This window comes from Physeter macrocephalus, chromosome 11 (genome assembly GCF_002837175.3).
Source record: "Physeter macrocephalus isolate SW-GA chromosome 11, ASM283717v5, whole genome shotgun sequence".
Lineage (NCBI taxonomy): Eukaryota > Metazoa > Chordata > Mammalia > Artiodactyla > Physeteridae > Physeter > Physeter macrocephalus.
In genome coordinates, this window is record NC_041224.1 from 28,803,677 (window position 1) to 28,809,676 (window position 6,000).

The window sequence follows — 6,000 nt, forward strand, 5'->3', positions numbered from 1 at the left end:
AGGTTGGGGGCCGCCAAGCCCCCGTGCCCGTGTTCGGAAACAATGCCCTCGTAATGTGTTTTTGGACTTGAAAAATACACGGATCCTCTAATCTGTTTAATCTGATTGCCGTGCTTAACTAGAAAACCATTTCCAGCTCTCTGGCTTTAATGAGGGATTCAGATGAGATGTCAAAAGGAGACGTTAGATCGAACATCTCCTTGAATCTAGCTCTCATCTCTTCTCTGGGTCTTGTTTAATTTTGTTCCCGTTTTTCATGTGTTACAGTGAAAATCTTCCCACTGGATTTCCCAACCACTAGTTAATAAATTTCCAACACATTTAACTGATGTCCGTTCGAACTTGAACAAATTCAGATTTCCTAACAGAACTTTAGATGTCACCCTGCTCCATCAAAGCCTCAGGAGCACGGAGTACACCTGAGGAGTCGAATCAAGGTGACAGAACTCAGCTGCCGTGAAAAAAGAGAGGATATTTTTCATTCATTAAAACCCGTGTGCTCATCCACTTACCTACGTGCGTTGGAATACACTCTAAAAAAATTACCTTTCTAGTGAAAGCCCACTGGCGTCCTCATGACAGCACTCCAGTAGAGCTATTCTTTTACCATCTCGTTGATGATGAACCAGCTTGACTCTATCATTGATCCCTGATGACAAGTTTGAGCCTTTCACTTTTATTGTAGTTTAGCGTTCAAATGAAACACCTCTGAATTCAGAGTATAGCTCAAAAGATGGAGAAAGCCTACTTCTCCATTACATACAACACCTCCACATCCAAGGACACCGAGCAATTCTCTTCCTCGGACCCCCAGTCTCCTAAACACACGTAATATTCGACAGCAATTTGGTTTACAAATGACCAAGCTATTTGGACTTTTCATAAGAAAGGTGTGTCTATTGTGTTGTCCGTGCACATAGACTCATGCAAAATCCTTGTAAATGTTCACAATTAGGTCAGATTGTCTTCAGTTCACATAAAGTCGACGGCCTTTGTTGGTAAATTTTCCACCATATAACCAATCACATGATTGCAGTTTATGCTGACATCCCCGAGTGGATATGCCATGGGTTTTTCCGCAAAGGAGAGAGTGTAACCCTCCCTTAGTGGGGAAAAATGATATACATTTCTGACTTTACTCAATCTAAGGATTGGTTCCCCCATCAAACAATATTCTCTTGAGGTGAAAAATAGGCATTACATAAACAGGCCATTGTGCAACCAGCAGGGGTTCTATATCTTTTGGAAGCTGCTCTATTTTTTAAAGTACCGAAATTACAGAGGGTGATGTCAAACAGGGAGAAAGGATATGGTATGGGAGACAAGCAATGCATTAAGTGCATGTGGTTAATTGATTGGCTCCACTTTCTGTCCTAAAAGAAAAACCCAAGCTCTTTCAATCAACCTCCATGGAGAACCCAGAACATGGTAAATGGACGGATTTGACAGCGCAGAAATGCTCTGCCCAGAGGTTGTTTATAAACAACGCCCAGCAACATGAACAAGGGAAGCATCAAGGAAAGCAAGTGATGAGGAAGAGGCCAAAACTTCGTTATATAACAGGAGAAACACCGGGGAGCAGCTCTTCCTGTGTTGTTTTGCTGTGACTTGCAGCTTTGCTTAAGCATTTTAAAGATTCTTGCAGGTCTTTCTCAAGCTGCCAGCTCTAGCCTACGAATTATGGTAATGTGCCACTTCTGAGCCCTCGGCAGGATTTGCAACAGAGAAATCACATCAGCCTATGCTGATTAACAATTCCATTCCATCCAGAGATTTATATAAAAAAACTATCTTACATTTTGCTTTTTAATAAGAATGATCGCTATCTCAAATTGAGTCCCAGCAAATTTTAATAAAGGCCCAAGGTTGAGTGGCATTTTGCATGCTGATTTAGCTGTGATTGCTTGCTTTTGATGAGCACGAGGCTGGCATGTATAGCTCTCCTCAGAGCAGGTTTAAAGACCAGGAGTGAGGAAAAGGATAAAAATAAAAACTTCCAACTAAAATTCAAGGTCTTTTCTTTCTATGATTGATTACTGAATAAATACCTACACGTATCTTTGGATTCAGCCTAAGAAGGAAATTCCCTACAGCTAAACAGCTGTTTGTCAATGGCTTTTAATATACTAACCTGTCAAAATATGTTAACTTTGATGATGGCAATTATTATTTTAAAAGATATTATCAATCTATTTATCTATCTTCTGCCCCGATAGTTCTCAAATCAAACGGAGAGTCACAAACAAGTAGCATTTTTGTTTCCCGATACATAGATTGTTAATTAATAAGTATCTCTAGGGGGAAGCGTTCTCCTTTGTTAAAATAGAAAGCACATTAATTATTTTGAACAATAAAACTAGAGGCAAGCTAAGATTTTTCAGCCTGTGCCAGTGGTTGATGAAAGACATCTCCAAGAGGGTATAGATTTTAGGCGCATAGCACATATGGATGTTTGCGGGGGGGCGGGGTAGTTAATAAATCTTTAAAAAACTAACAAATCAGTGGTTATAGCTTTATGGGATGGTATTAATGATTGTTGGTAGATGTTGTTTATCCCCATTGCCATTGATTTCATCATTATGTGGATCTGTATATATAATTCCATGCCACCATGAAAGCTACCTCAGACAGTTGAGGGGACATTCTATTCAAATTCGCCTGCCTCCCAAAGAAAGCAGAATTGACCCACCTAAAGCAGAATTCAAAAAAAGTCAAAACATGCAAATGGGATCCAGTTCACTGGCTAAAGATCACCAAATTTCACCAACTAGATAGGCCGTGAGTTTCCAAAACAGAGAGCCTGACCTAGAAAATGCCGCCGCTAAATTCCAGAAATAACTAAATCTCAAAATGTCCAAAACAGTTTTCAACAGAATTTTAGCAGTAAGAAGGTATCTTTCCAATACCCAAGCACTTATTGAATATAACATTTTGCCCCACAGAAATCTGTTTCATTTCCTTGTTTTTTAGGGGACAATGAAGGAATGAGGCAATGCAACATTCATTACAAAAGACAGTAATCACATGATTTATTGTATTATAACTTATTGTGTTCATTATTATAATCTATTGTATTATAACATGATTTATTGCATTATAACTTAGCTAGCCAATACTGTCAAAGAATTTTCCAGAAACTTGAATTCTATCCCTTTATATCATTTTAACCACTTGCATGAGACACATTATTTATAAGTATTTGTTATTTTTACACTTTTAAAAAATTCTGCACAATTTAATTAGTTTTGTTTTAGTTGCTCAAAATGAACAATTTTGTGGTGTACTAAATTTTATATTTATAAATAATAAATCATGATAATATAAATATGTAAATATCATAACTATTATATATTATAATTTACTTTTTCAGTAAGTATGTACTGAGCTTCTGTGATGATCCAAACATATTGCCAAGTCCTGAGGATACAATGATAAATATGATATAAATCCTCTCCTCAGGTAGCTTACTGTCTACCACAGAAACCAAGATGAGATAGACATTTATAACATAAGGTGATCAATGCAATGACAAGGCAGTATATTGGTTGCTATGGAAACACACTGACTGATAAGAAGGGAATCAGGAAAAGATTCCTAGTGATACAACCTCAAAGCTGAGTCCTAAAGGATCAATAACAGCTAAGTTGAATGAGAACAGAGATCCTGAGGAAGCAGAAATAGAAACAAATCATAATAGCTGGAAGTAGCAGGGAACGTGCAGGGTTTTCAAAACATAATATTTATGGGCATCTACTGTGTGCCAGCCACCCTTCTACATGCTGGTGTGGAGTTAACCAACAAGAGAGCTGGTCCCGGCTCTATGAACTTCACATTGCAGACAAGAGAGCCCCTAATTGTATCAATGTTTGTAAAACGTTGATGTGAACCGGTCAACAATAGCATGTAAGGCAGAGTAAATATTACAAAGAAAATTAACTAAAGAGACGAGATTGAGTGATTAGATGGCTATCTTAGATGGGATGACCAGGAAAGACCTAAGGAATTTTCTCCTAAGGGTAACTGGTAACAACCAGAGAATTTTAAAAAATGATCAGGTTTCCATTTTAGAAATTCACCACAGCTGCTCTGAGAAGAATGACTTGGAAAAGAACAAGACAGAGGCTGGGAGATCCCGCAGGAAACTGTTGCCTTAATCTGGGTGAGAGGAAAGTAATCTGCATTAAGGAAATGGTCCTCGACTGAGGTAGGGTCGCCTGGAGAAAACTGGACACTTTCAGGAGCTATTGAGGAAGTGGGATTGACAGGAACTTATAAGGCACTAATGTGAGCTGGGCTATAATGCAATCATAATCAGGGATAGCACTGGAGCTTGGGGCTTAGGCAATAGCTGGAGAGCACTGTTACCGAAGGAGGAAATATAGCGGGGGTGGGCTTGGGCGTTCTCAGTTTTCGTCACGTTGAGTGTGAGAATAACTGTAAGGCTGAATATGAGTATGAGTGTTGATATAAGCATGATGTGGGACATCCAAGTGGATATAACAGATACATAGTTGGATATATAGAACAGAAGCTCCCTAGAAAGATCTAGAAATATCTTCCCCTGTGCTAAGGTTGTGAATCTCTTTCTTTTCTATTTACCTCTCCTTCCTTAATATCAGCCATTACCTATAAATAATTTAGCTTATTTTTATTAATTTCCTACGTAGTCCAACATGTTGCCTTATATTTATGCTCTTTCTTCCGAAGAACAGTTCTTTCTTTATTTCACCCTACTCACCTATCAAAATTCTAACCGTCAATTAAAGAGTTAAATTTAAGAAACAAAAATATAAAACAATGAGAATAAAATACAGTTTTTGTAGGGTTTTTCTGAAGGGAGGGGAAGAGAAAACCTACCAATCATGAAAGCAAAGGAAAAAGTTGAGGATATGAATAGAGAATTTAGAAAAAAAAATTTTTAAGTGGTCAATGAATGTATGAAAGAATGATTAACCTCATTAAAAATGAAAGAAAAGCCAAAGGAAACAATGATGAGAAACTATTTCACCCATTGGATTCCCCCAAAAGTAAAGGAATAATTTTTTAAAAACCTCCTATATTGGCAAACATGAAGAAAAGCAGGTATCTTCATACACTGCTAGTAGGGATTAAAATTTATAGCATTTCTGGAAGGGAATTTGGCAAATGTACCTAGTCAGCCTTAAAAGATTTATACTTTTTTTCCTAGTAAAATCATTCTGAGAACTTGTCCTAAGGAAAGAATCAGTAATGAACATAAATAAAGATGTATACAGATATTCATTGCAACTTTATTTATATTGGGAAAAACAGACTAAATATTCCATTAATGGCCAATTGATTAAATAAATTATGATAAATATACAAGATGGAATAACAAAATGCACAGTAACATCACTTAAAGAATATTTAATAACCCAAGGAATGCTTGTGACATATGTTTATTTTTAACACAATAATACTAGTTTATTATGTAAAAAATGAAAACAGAAAAAATCATCCAAAACACATATCACATAGATAACCATTTCTATATAATATTTTGTATCCTGCTTTTTTTTCACATAATGTTCTACTGTGAATAGATGCCAGAAAGGCATTTGGTTAAAATTAATATCTATTTCTGATTATATATGATAGAAGAAAATGTATTGAACATACTTAATAGTGAAATACTGGAGGAAACGTCATTGAATGGGCTGTTCTTAATATTTTTCTGAATGTTTCAGAGAAGTAAATGGGAATAGAAAAAACAGAGATATAGACATATTGAGGAAAAGATAAAATTATTATTTAGAGATGAATGTTTCTCTACCCAGAATTAACTTGAAAACTAATAGACAAAATGAAAACGCTTATTAAGTGGTTAAAAATATGTACAACAAAGTAAAATTTGGGAGACAATGAAAAGATCCGTGGTTGCCAGGGGGCGAAGGGATGAATAGTCAGAGCACAGAGGATTTCTAGGGCAGTGAAAATACTCTTTATGATATAATGATGAATATATGTCATGGTACATTT